The following is a 13,617-nucleotide window of genomic DNA, read 5'->3' as shown; positions in this document are numbered from 1 at the left end:
TGGATATGTGGCTTGAAAGAGAGGGCAGAGTCGAGGATCACCCCAAGGCACCGGGGAAAGTGAGCAGCCATTGACATTGATGGATAGGTCTGGTGGAGGGGTAGAGTGATATAGGGGAAAGATGATGAATTCTGTTTTGTCCATGTTCAGTTGTAGAAAGCGAGCAGAAAAGAAGGCTGAAATAGACAGACAGTGCGGGATTTTGGTAAGTAAGGAGGTGAGGTTAGGTCTGGATAGGTAGATCTGCGTGTCATCAGCATAGAGACGGTACTGCATACCGTGGGATTCTATGAGCTGTCCCAGATCGAAGGTGTAGATGGAGAAGAGTAGGGGGTCCTAGAACAGAGCCTTGAGGAACATTGACTGACAAGGGGCGAGGTGAGGAGGTGGTGTGGCGGAGGGAGACACTGAATGTCCGATCTGTCAGATATGATGAGATCCAGGAAAGGGCCAAGTCTGTGATGCCAAGAGATGAGAGGATGTGTAGCAGAAGGGAGTGGTCCACAGTGTCAAAGGCAGAAGACAGGTCCAGGAGAAGGAGGACTGAGTAGTGTCGCTTGCTCCTGGCAGTTAGTAGGTCATTGGTGACTTTAGTTAGGGCAGTTTCAGTTGAGTGATGGGAACGGAAGCCAGATTGTAACCGATCAAAGAGGGAGCAGGAGGAGAGGTGAGAGGACAGTTCAAGATGGATGTGTTGCTCCAGCAATTTGGAGGCATAAGGAAGAAGAGATATCGGGCGATAGCTAGACACAGAGGATGGGTCGAGGGAGGGCTTTTTGAGGATGGGTGTGATCTTGGCATGCTTGAAGGATGAGGGGAAGACACCTGTTGTGAGGGAGAGGTTGAAGAGGTGCGTTAGGGTTGGGATGAAGACCGTGGAAAGGTTAGGGATGAGGTGAGATGGGAGCGGGTCGAGCGTGCAGGTGGTGAGGTGTGATCTTGACAGGAGGGTGGAGAGCTGATCTTCTGTCATGGTGGAGAAGCTGGTTTTGGAGGAGCAGGGGTGAGCAGCTAAGAGGGGCAGTGGGCGCTGTGGGCCAAAGCTTTCTCTGATCATATCGATCTTCTGTTTAAAGAAAGAGGCAAAGTCTTCAGCAGAAATGAGAGGGGAGGGGGTGCAGGGGTAGAGAATTGAAAGTGTTGAAAAGCTGTTTAGGGTTGTGAGACAGGGAGGATATGAGAGATGAAAAGTAAGTTTGTTTTGCGGCAGTGAGCGCGGACTTGAAGCTGGCGAGGGACTGCTTGTATGCGATGAAGTGGTCAGCGATACTGGAAGCCCGTCTCAGTTCTTTAGTCAGGCTGGTCAGCCAGGGCTGCCTGTTGATTGTACGAATTTTGCTATGCATGAGCGGGGCGGCCGAATTGAGTGTTGCTGTTATTGTGGCGTTATAAAAAGCAGCAGCAGCATCTGTGTCATGAAGGGAGGCTATGTCGGTAAGAGGGAGAAGGGACTCAGAGAGTGATTGTAAGTTGAGATGTTTGAGATTTCTGCGAGGGAGTTCGTGGAGTGGGGGTTGCACACTAGGAGAGGAGAGGGAAGAGAATGTCAGTAGGTTGTGGTCAGACAGGGGGAGGGGTGAGTTAGTGAGATTAGTAAGGGAGCAGAGGCGGGTGAAGATGAGGGCCAGCGTGTGGCCATCTTTGTGAGTGGCCTCAGAGGACCATTGAGTGAGGCCAAAGGAGGCAGTCAGTGATAAAAGTTTAGAGGCAGCTGAGGTGGAAGTGTCAATCGGGATGTTGAAATCACCCATGATGATAGTGGGGATGTCAACAGAGAGGAAATGAAGTAGCCATGTGGTGAAGTGGTCGAGAAAGGTGGAGATGGCTAGTTCTGGGGGGCGGTAGATGACAGCCAGCTGGAGGTTGGAGGGGGAATAGATGTGGATGGAGTGCACCTCAAATGAGGGAAGAGTAGCGGAGGGTGGTAGCAGGTGTCGGACAGGAGCAAGCCAACTCTTCCACCATGTTTGTTGGTGGAGCGAGAGGTGTGAGAGAGGTGGAGACCGCCGTAGGAAAGCGCAGCTGGAGAGGCTGAGTATCTGTATGCCCTTAAGATAGTGGCATATTAGACTTGCCTAGCCCCATCCCAATGGGCTTCGCTAGTCTTAATCCAGTGCCTTCTCTTTTATCACCATCCTTCTTTCTTTGAGTCGATGACGCGTCCTATGTCATCCACACTGTGTCTTCCATCGCGCTCCTGTGGAAGCGCACTTCTTTCTGCCCTTTGCAGTACTTTGCTTTGTGCTCGGCAGAGAAGTGTTCCTTCACAGAAGCGTGATGAGGGCGTTTGTGTGGATGATGTAGAACACATCATCCATGGGAAGGACTCCGTCGGATGAAGACCAGCGCCAAACATAACACCGAACCGCCCCGTAGGTGAGTATAAGAATTTATTTACATTATGCCCATTGGCTTAGGGACATACCGTATATACTCGAGTAGAAGCCGACCCAAGTATAAGCCGACCCCCCTAATTTTTCCACAACAAACTGGGAAAACTTATGGACTCGAGTATAAGCCTAGGGTGGAAAATGCAGCAGCTACCGGTAAATTTCAAAAATAAAAATAGATACCAATAAAAGTAAAATTAATTGAGACATCAGTAGGCTAAGTGTTTTTGAATATCCATTTTGAATTAGGAGCCCCATATAATGCTCCATACAGTTCATGATGGCCCCATAAGATGCTCCATACAAAATAAGCCCCATAAGATGCTCCATATTAAAATATGCCCCATATAATGCTGCACAAATGTAAATAATGGCCCCATGAGATGCTCCATAGAAACTTTTGCCCCATACAATGCTGCATAAAGGTTGTTGGCCCCATAAGATGCTCCATAGATTATGCCCCAAGAGATGCTCCACAGATTATGCCCCATGAGATGCTCCACACATTATGCCCCATAAGATGCTCCACACATTATTCCCCATATGCTGTTGCTGCGATTAAAATAAAAAAATCACATACCTCCCTTTGCTCAGGCCCCCGGAACTTGCTATAGTCACCTTCCACCGCTGCACGCTGCTCTGTCTTCCATCCTCTGCACTGACTGTTCAGGAAGAGGGCGGGGCGCACACTAACTACATCATCGCGCCCTCTCACCTGAACAGTCACAGCCAGAGGACGGAAGACAGAGCGGCCCACAGCGGAGGAACGGGGAGAGGTGAATATCGCGCAATGCTTAACTCCCCCGTCATACTCACCTGCTCCCAGCGTGGTCCCTGGCAGCTTCTCACTGTCAGATGGTCTCCGGGAGCCGGCAGCGGCTTCCTATGTTCAGCGGTCACGTACCGCTCATTAAAGTAATCAATATGCGTCCATATTCATTACTTTAATGAGCGGTACCACGTGACCGCTGAACACAGGAAGAGCTGCCCGGAGTCCATCGGACATGCAGGGACCGCGCCATGCGCAGGTGAGTATGTGACAGCCGCCGCTCCCCCTCCCCCGCCGACCATGACTCGAATATAAGCCGAGGGGGTCACTTTCAGCCCAAAAAAGTGAGCTGAAAATCTCGGCTTATACTCGAGTATATACGGTATGTACAGCACTCTAGAAGGGTGTGTATAAGGGCATATAGGTGCTGGTGGTACTATATATGGGGAAAACCTGGTGACGGAGCGGAGCTGTGTTTGTAAGAAGCAGAGCCGTGTGTGTACGAGGTGTACAGAGCGGAGCCGTGTGTGTACGAGGTGTACGGAGCTAAACGAGTGTGATCGACAATATTGAAGTTGTTCGCTTGTTTCCCGGACTCTACACCAACTGAGAAAGAATGATAGGGACAGAACATTCACTAATAGATCAATCTGTCCCCATACAGTATCCTATTTTCAGCAGCACATCTACAGTTTACACTGGCGATGTGCTGCTGAGAACAATGATTTCTGTTCCGGCATAAACAATCCAATCACTCGATGAATATGCAGCATTTTGCTTGTTTAGTATAATACACCCCATAGTCCTCAACATAGTATAATGTGCACCACAGTCCTCCATATAGTAAAATACACTCCCCATAGTCCTCCATATAGTATTAAACACTACTCATAGTCCTCCCTATATTATAATACACTCCTCAGTCCTCCATATAGTATAATACACTCCTTAGTCATCCATATAGTATAATACATTCTCAGTCCTCCATATAGTATAATACATTCCTCATAGTCCTCCTTATATTATAATATACTCCCCATAGTCCTCCATATAGTATAATACACTCCTCAGTCCTCCAAATACACCGAGTTCCAAATTATTATGTAAATTGGATTTAAGTGTCATAAAGATTTAATTGTTTTGTTTTTCAAATAAACTCATGGATGGTATTGTGTCTCAATGCTCAATGGATCACTGAAATCAATCTTAAACACATGTGATAATTAGTTTTCCAGGTGATTCTAATTAAAGGAAAACTACTTAAAAATGATGTTCCACAATATTAAGCAGGCCACAGGTTTCAAGCAATATGGGAAATAACAAGTATCTCTCTGCTGCTGAAAAGTGTTAAATAGTGCAATGCCTTGGACAAGGTATGAAAACATTAGATATTTCACGAAAACTTAAGAATGATCATCATATTGTGAAGAGATTTGTGACTGAAACAGAGCTCAGACAGAGTTCATGCAGATAAAGGCATAACGATGAAGGTTTCTGCCACATAAACTCATTGGATTATGAGTGCAGCTGCCAAAATACCATTACAAAGCAGCAAACAGTTAGTTGAACTGCTGGTGCCTCTGGAGTCCCTCAATCCTCAAGGTGTAGGATCCTTCAAAGGCTTGCTGTGGTGCATAAACCTACTATTCGGCCACCCCTAAACAGTGTTCACAAGCAGAAACGGTTGCAGTGGGCCCAGACATACATGAAGACTAATTTCAAAACAGTCTTGTTTACTGATGAGTGTCGAGCAACCCTGGATGGTCCAGATGGATGGAGTAGTGGATGGTTGGTGGATGGCCACCATGTCCCAACAAGGCTGTGATGTCAGCAAGGAGGTAGAGTCATAGTTTGGGCCGGAATCATGGGGAAACAGCTGGTAGGGCCCTTTAAGGTTTCTGAAGGTGTGAAAATGACCTCTGCAAAGTATATAGAGTTTCTGACTGACAATTTTCTTCCATGGTATAAAAAGCAGAAATGTGCCTTCAGGAGCAAAATCATCTTCATGCATGACAATGCACCATCTAATGCTGCAAATAATAACTCTGAGTCATTGGCTACTATGGGCATAATAGGAGATAAACTCATGGTGTGGCCACCATCTTCCCCTGACCTCAACCCTATAGAGAACCTTTGGAGTATCATTATAAGCAAAAGATCTATGAGGGTGGGAGGCAGTTCACATCAAAACAGCAGCTCTGGGAGGCTATTCTGACTTCATGCAAAGAAATACAAGCAGAAACTCTCCAAAAACTCACAAGTTCAATGGATGCAAGAGTTGTGAAGGTGATATCAAAGAAGGGTTCCTATGTTAACATGTAACTTGGCCTGTTAGGATGTTTTGGAGTTAAATAGCTTTTTTGTTCAGTGAATGCGACCTCCTAATGGTGAAAATTCCACAAATGAGCATTTTCAGTTCTTTAAAACATATCAAATGTTTAGAAATTCTACTGTGCCTAATAATTTGGAACAGTGCATTTTGAGTTTTTATTCATTTTGGAGATTATACTGTTATCATTGGGTGGTTTCTTCAATAACATTCTATAATATTCTCCATATATTAAACTACACTCCTCAGTCCTCCATATAGTACAATACATTCCTCAGTTCTTCCTATAGTATAATATACTGCTCATAGTCCTCCATATATTAAAATACACTGCTCAGTCCTCCATATAGTATAATGCACAGCCATAGTCATCCATGTAGTATAATTCGCTTCCCATGGTATAATGCACCCCATAGTTCTTCATATAGTATAATATATTCCCCATAGTACTCGATACAGTATAATGCAGCCCACATATAGTATAATGCTGCCACCCTACAGAGTATAATGCAGTCACCCCACAGAATATAATGTAGCCCCCTGAGTATATTGCAGCCCCGTTATGCAATATAAGGTAATCCCCCATAGAATATAATGCTGCCCCCTCATATAGTATAATGCAGCCCCTCCATAGAATATATGGTAGCCCCCTCATAGAGTATAACGTAGCCCCCATATAATATAATGTAGCCCCTCCATAGAATACAATGTAGCCCTCCTCATATTGTATAATGTAACCCGCTTATAGATATGATGCAATCACCCCTCATAGAATATAATAAATGTAATACATAAAATAAATTTAATGCATAGAATATAATGTAGCCCCCTATAGAATATGATACAGCCCACATCCCCATAGAATATGAGGACACAAAAGAGCACAGGGAGGTCAAAAATACTCTGTTGTAAAAAAAAGTCACAGTAAATAAGCAAGTGCTAGTCAAAAAATGAAAAAAAGCAGGGTGTTTAGTTAATACTTTTTTTTGCAAAAAAAGTATATTAAGCTGCTCCACCATTCGTCAAGGTATACCCATAATAGAGTAGTCCTAACTAATGTATATAATCCCTATCTGATGTATTTAAAAACCTGATCATCTGTATAGTACCTGTATAAGTAGGGTTCAGAGAGAAAATATCCATGTGGATATGCTGGATGGAACAGCTTCATGTTTTTTTCATTTTTTGACTAGCACTTGCTTATTTACTGTGACTTTTACAACAGAGTATTTTTGACCTCACTGCTCTTTTGTGTCCTCAAGTTTTTTGATTGTGTGAACATGTTTCTACAGACTTGTTCACTGTGCAAGTAGCCCATGTGTTTCTGGTTCTATAATTGTTCTCTTGTTTCTACAAGACTGGGGAGTCCACCACTCCTCTGTGGGTCATTTGCATTGAAGCTGTTCCATCCAGCATGTCCACATGGATATTTTCTCTCTGAACCCTGCTTATACAGGTACTATACAGATGATCAGGTTTTTAAATACATCAGATAGGGATTATATACATTAGTTAGGACTGCTCTATTATGGGTATATCTTGACGATTGGCGGAGCAGCTTAATATACATTTTTTTTGCAAAAAAGTATTAACTAAATACCCTGTTTTTTATTTTTTGACTAGCACTTGCTTATTTACTATGACTTTTTTGCAGTATTTTTTACCTCACTGTGCTCTTTTGTGTCCTCAAGTTTTTTGGTGGTGTGAACATGTTTCTACAGACTTGTTCACAGTGCAAGTAGCCCATGTGTTTCTGATCCCCATAGAATATAATGTAGCCCCATAAAAGAGTATGATGCAATCCTCCCTCAGAATATAATACAGCCACCAATATAATGTAGCCCCACAGAGAATATAATACAGCCCCCCATATAATATTATGTAGCCCCACAGAGAATATAATATAGCCCCCATAGAATGTTATGTAGCTCTCAGAGAATATAATATAGCCCCACATAGAATATAATGTAGCCCCCCAGAGAATATAATATAGCCCACCTTCCCATAGAATATAATGTAGCCCCATCAAAGAGTATGATGCAATCCTCCCCCATAGAATATAATACAGCCCCCCCATAGAATGTAATACAGCCCCCCCATAGAATATAATACAGACCCCAATAGAATGTAATACAGCCCCCAATAGAATATAATACAGCACCCCATAGAGTGTAATACAGCCCCCCATAGAATATAATACAGCCCCCCATAGAATTTAATACAGCCCCCCATAGAATATAATACAGTCCCTATAGAATGTAATACAGCCCCCAATAGAATGTAATACAGCCCCCTCATAGAATATAATACAGCCCCATAGAATATAATACAGTATTTCATAGAATGTAATACAGCCCCACATAGAATATAATACAGCCCCAATATAATGTAATACAGCCCCCATAGAAATAATACAGCCCCCCATAGAATGTAACACAGGCCCCCACAGAATATAATGCAGGCCCCCCATAGAATGTAATACAGCACCCCATAGAATATAATACAGCCCCCCATAGAATATAATACAGCACCCCATAGAATGTAATTGTTACGGATCTGCAACACAGAACTAAGGTAGAAGGGGAAAACTGACCCTGCATTATGACTAGGCTGAAACCCTACGAAACCCTTGCGAATAGACCCACCGACGATCCTAGGTTAATCTCAAGCGAAGACCTATAGATTAAGGGAAGGGGATGCCTAGAAGAACTAAGGACTGGGTACAAAAACGGGTCACCTCCTAGTAGAAAATACAGAGAAGGATGCAGAAACCAATAGAAAACAGAAACTAAGGCTAGCAGAACCAGAGGTACCAGCACTGCACAAATAACACACAGAGAACTCAAAGTAAAGCACCAAGCTAGAGCTCAAGCAGATTTAGGGTATGTTTCCACGTTCAGGAAACGCTGCGTTTTTGACGCTGCGTTTTTCCGCAGCGTCAAAAACGCAGCGTCCAGATGTTACAGCATAGTGGATGGGATTTCATGAAATCCAGACTCCACTATGCGTTAAAAAACGCATGCGTTTTTGCCGCGAAAACGCATGCGTGGTGCGTTTTTTCGAAACGCAGCATGTTGCTACTATGAGCAAAACACGCAGGCACACCGCAGGTGACCTGCCAGTGACCTCAGGTGCAGTTTTGGTCAGGATTTTACCTGCATAAAATCCTGACCAAAGCCTGAAGCAAAACTGAACGTGGAAACATACCCTAACACTGTTGTCCAGCAAGGAATGGGAGGCAGGTGCTGGTAAATGAAGAGTGATACAAACACCTGACCCAAGACAAACCCAGCACCAAAGGAAAAAGACCAGCAGCCAGAACTCCACATGAAAATGGCGGATAGTCACAAACTAAACAGATTCTAGCAGTAATTCAGCTCCCCATAGAATATAATAAAGCCCCCCATAGTATCATACCGCTGCTGCCGCCTCCCCAGTCAGCGTCTCTTCCTCTGCGCTCGCTCCCGGCCTCTGCTTCTCGTGCACGCGCGCATACCAGGTTCAGTGCTGCGCGTGTGCACTTCTGATCTTCTGTCGGCCCTCCCCTTCATCTCCTCTATGGTCCTGGAGGACTAGTACCCGGAGGTCGGTCCTCCTTATTGTCCTCTCTATGGTTCTGGAGGTCTGTTACCCGGAAGTGCTATCCTGCATTTAGGTATTTAAACTGCTTCCTGCCGTCCCTCTGTGCCTGGTTATCATTTGTTCCTTCAGGTGTTCCTGGCCGCTCTTAGTCTCTGTGAAGTTCGTTTTTCTCTGACTTTGGGTTTAGCTTGTCTTTCCTGTATCCTGCTAGCCTCTGTGTTTCCTCAGTTCCTCCGTCTGTCCCTGTACTGCTGCAGTTTACCCATCAGTCCTGTTTTACCCATTAGTCCTGTTTTACCCATCAGTCCTGTTTTACCCATCAGTCCTGTTTCTCTGCAATACTCAGCTATCCTGTGGTCCTACTATCTCCGCCTCTTCTTGGTCTTCTCCCGTCCTGGTCCTCCAGCTTCCGTGGCGATAGTCCCTCACGGGCCTGCCCCTAACTCTCCCTGTATAGGGGGAGGTTTATCTGGTCAGCTCGTCCGTGAGGGGTTCGTCGTCGCGGTCTAGAGGGTCCACTCTCCGTTTTCCCTCTTTGAATCGTTGCACTTAAATAGGACTGCACTCGGGTGTCATCTGAGTACAGTCTGATTCTTACAGCATAACACATAGAATATAACACAGCCCCATAGAATGTTATACAACCCCCATATATCATCCAGCCCCCCATAGAATGTAATACAGCCCCATAGAATATAATACAGCCCACCGCAGAATGTAATACAGCACTCCATAGAATGTAATACAGCCCCCATAGAATGTAATACAGCCCCCATAGAATATAATACAGCCTCCCATAGAATGTGTGATGCAGTGACCCCTGTTACAGCTAGTGGGCGCTGTAGGTGCTCCTCGAGATGCACATGGAGGCGTATCTGTGATTATGATGGTGAAACAGTGACTGGCAGGATTGTAAATGGCCGGTATGTGTCGCAGAGAGAATCTGCGCTGTATGCCAGTAATGTAAATGAACACTGTAGTCCTACAAGTGTTTGTATAGTTTGTAAAGGGAGGCTTGCAGTGTTAGCTGGAGAGCTGGTGGGTCTGGCTAACCACACACCACCCATGTATGGGAGTAGTAACAACTACATAATGTGACCAGGGTGTGGTCACATGGTCTCTGTAATGGAGAGTGTGTAGATCCTGGACGGCTTGTGTGTTGGGAGGTCCTGTGTGTGGACCAGATCCCTGAATAGTGCACTGAGAGACTGGTGTATTGGATGGTCCCAGGTGGGGATGGACGTCCTGAACAGCACACACACAGTGGCCTGTGTGTTGGACGGTCCCAGGTGGGGATGGACGTCCTGAAGAGCGCACGGAAAGGCCATATGTGCAGAGTCTGTGAAGGCACTGCGTTGGGGAGCTACTAACCTTTGTAGGGTCTGGACTGTTGGGAGTGTCCTGGTTGCAAGGACGGTGACCCCTGTAAGGCAGCTTCCCCAGGAGAGAGGACTGGCAGGAGGTCAGTGTGTGGAGCAGGAGCTCCAGAAAGGTAACACCCGGAAAGGGGACTATTATAACGGCAGAGAAGAATCTGCCAGTGGAACAGACTGTTGGTGCTTGTAGTGTTCCATGGACATTGATGAAATGTTCGGCGTATGGTCACCCATGGTAACTGGACAAAATGAGAAGTCCGGCATGTTTAGTGACTGTGAGTTAAAGCCGTATAAAATGTATATAATGAACTGTGCATGACCCGGTTTATGCTGCATAAAATAAACCAGATTGACTGTTTTTTGAGGAAAACCATGCCGGTCTGCGTTTATCCCATTGCCAAGCGAGTGTCCCCGAACACCTGCGGTAAGCGCTATCTTACAAATGTAATACAGCCCCCCATAGCATATAACACAACACCTCATAGAAAGTAATACAGCCCCCTCATAGAATAAAATACAGCCCCCCATAGAATATAATGTAGCAGACCCCCCACACCCCACCCAGAGAATGGCCACACAGTCCAGTTGTCACTCATTGATAGATTTAAAAAAAACACAATTCTCACCACTCCTCATGCCCCGCGCTGCTCCCGGCTCTGGTCTCAGCGGCTGCAGTCTGCCCAGGACACAGCAGGTATGCGATGAAGTGAAGTCATCGCGCACCCGCAGTGTCAGAGGCAGAGAGGAATGATGGGAGAAGGAGCATCAGCTGACGCTCTCTCCTCCATCATTGCATTGAACTGTACTGGCATCATAGACGCCGGTATAGTTGAATGCGTTGGTGCTGGCGTGGAGGGGAGTCATCCTGAAATCAGAGAGTCACCCGGTCATGGCAGTGGAGAAGGGTGTCTCTCATTTCAGGATCTAACATATCCTCTGCAGCCCCATTCCTCCCTTTCTCTTTTTTGATTTTGGACTAATTTGTCCTCCCTCATTGAACTATTTTTAGGGAGAGTTCTGGGTTTTGTGCACTATCACATTCTTTGTTATTTGTCAGCCTGCAGTTTTTTATCCTTTTTTTATGCTGTTTAAACTTTATTTGTCTCTGATACTATATATTTTGTGCATATATTGTATTTGCCCATTCGGGCATATTGCATCCTGTTGAGTCTAAGATTTATATGTATTGTAAGATCATCCTGTCCAGAATTCAATGACTTCAGCTGTTCAGTGTAGTTTACCATTCCTACAAGGCCCCTGTTGTGAAATTGGATTCTGGGCTCCCCCGGTGGCCACTGGTGGAATTGAACTTGTGTGCATCATCCTCTCTGTTCACCTGTTCCCATCAGGATGTGGGAGTCTCTATATAACCTTGCTCCTCTGTCAGTTTCATGCCGGTCAACAATGTAATCAGAAGCCTTTCTTTGCATGTTCCTGCTACTAGACAACTCCCAGCTAAGTTGGACTTTCGTCCTTGTTTGTTTTTGCATTTTGTTCCAGTTCACAGCTGCTGTTTCGTTACTGTGTCTGGAAAGCTCTTGTGATCTGAAATTGCCACTCTGGTGTTATGAGTTAATACTAGAGTCTTAAAGTAATTTCTGGATGGTGTTTTGATAGGGTTTTCAGCTGACCATGAAAGTGCCCTTTCTGTCTTCCTGCTATCTAGTAAGCGGACCTCGATTTTGCTAAACCTATTTTCATACTACGTTTGTCATTTCATCTAAAATCACCGCCAATATATGTGGGGGCCTCTGTCTGCCTTTTGGGGAAATCTCTCTAGAGGTGAGCCAGGACTGTATTTTCCTCTGCTAGGATTAGTTAGTCCTCCGGCTGGCGCTGGGCGTCTAGGGATAAAACGTAGGCACGCTACCCGGCCACTGTTAATTGTGCGGCAGGTTTAGTTCATGGTCAGTTTAGATTCCATCTTCCAAGAGCTAGTTCTTATATATGCTGGGCTATGTTCTCTCGCCATTGAGAATCATGACAGTTTGACCGGCCCAAAAGGGTTAAATTATTGGCTGAGAAAGGAGAGAAAAAAGAAGTCTGCTGAAATTTTTTATTTTTTTTTTTCTCTAGTTCTGAGTGTGCTCATAATTGAATCACTTGCTAGTCTGCCTATACTGCAGCCTTCCTCTCTTTCTCTCCTTCTAATCCTTGAATGGCTCTGTGTTCACCTGTTTGAAATGGATCTTCAGAGTGTAGCTACAGGTTTGAATAATCTCGCCACGAAGGTACAAAATTTGCAAGATTTTGTTGTTCATGCACCTATGTCTGAACCTAGAATTCCTTTGCCTGAATTTTTTTCAGGGAATAGATCTTGCTTTCAAAATTTTAAAAATAATTGCAAATTGTTTTTGTCCCTGAAGTCTCGCTCTGCCGGAGATCCTGCACAGCAGGTCAGGATTGTAATTTCCTTGCTCCGGGGCGACCCTCAAGATTGGGCTTTTGCATTGACACCAGGGGATCCTGCGTTGCTCAATGTGGATGCGTTTTTTCTGGCCTTGGGGTTGCTTTATGAGGAACCTCATTTAGAGCTTCAGGCGGAAAAAGCTTTGATGTCCCTATCTCAGGGGCAAGACGAAGCTGAAATATACTGCCAGAAATTCCGTAAATGGTCTGTGCTTACTCAGTGGAATGAGTGCGCCCTGGCGGCGATTTTCAGAGAAGGTCTCTCTGATGCCATTACGGATGTTATGGTGGGGTTCCCTGTGCCTGCGGGTCTGAATGAGTCCATGACAATGGCTATTCAGATCGATAGGCGTCTGCGGGAGCGCAAACCTGTGCACCATTTGGCGGTGTCTACTGAGAAGACGCCAGAAAATATGCAATGTGATAGAATTCTGTCCAGAAGCGAGCGGCAGAATTTTAGACGAAAAAATGGGTTGTGCTTCTATTGTGGTGATTCAACTCATGTTATATCAGCATGCTCTAAGCGTACTAAGAAGCTTGACAAGTCTGTTTCAATTAGCACTTTACAGTCTAAGTTTATTCTATCTGTGACCCTGATTTGTTCTTTATCATCTATTACCGCGGACGCCTATGTCGACTCTGGCGCCGCTTTGAGTCTTATGGATTGGTCCTTTGCCAAACGCTGTGGGTATGATTTGGAGCCTTTGGAAGCTCCTATACCTCTGAAGGGGATTGACTCCACCCCATTGGCTAGTAATAAAC

General features: G+C 45.1%; 1 protein-coding gene across 1 annotated transcript in view; it reads right to left on the bottom strand.

The window, feature by feature from the left end:
• Positions 1–9,062, bottom strand: part of LOC143766395 (uncharacterized) — a 63,402-nt gene extending 54,340 nt beyond the window's left edge. The window contains exon 1 of the mRNA XM_077254051.1: positions 8,906–9,062. The gene's annotated coding sequence lies outside the window, so the exon portion shown is untranslated. The remainder of the gene's footprint in view (positions 1–8,905) is intronic.
• Between the last annotated feature and the right edge of the window lie 4,555 nt (positions 9,063–13,617).

The sequence above is a fragment of the Ranitomeya variabilis genome, chromosome 4, assembly GCF_051348905.1.
Source record: "Ranitomeya variabilis isolate aRanVar5 chromosome 4, aRanVar5.hap1, whole genome shotgun sequence".
Classification (NCBI taxonomy): domain Eukaryota; kingdom Metazoa; phylum Chordata; class Amphibia; order Anura; family Dendrobatidae; genus Ranitomeya; species Ranitomeya variabilis.
Note: the sequence above shows the minus strand (reverse complement) of the source record. Positions and strands in the feature narration are given on the sequence as shown.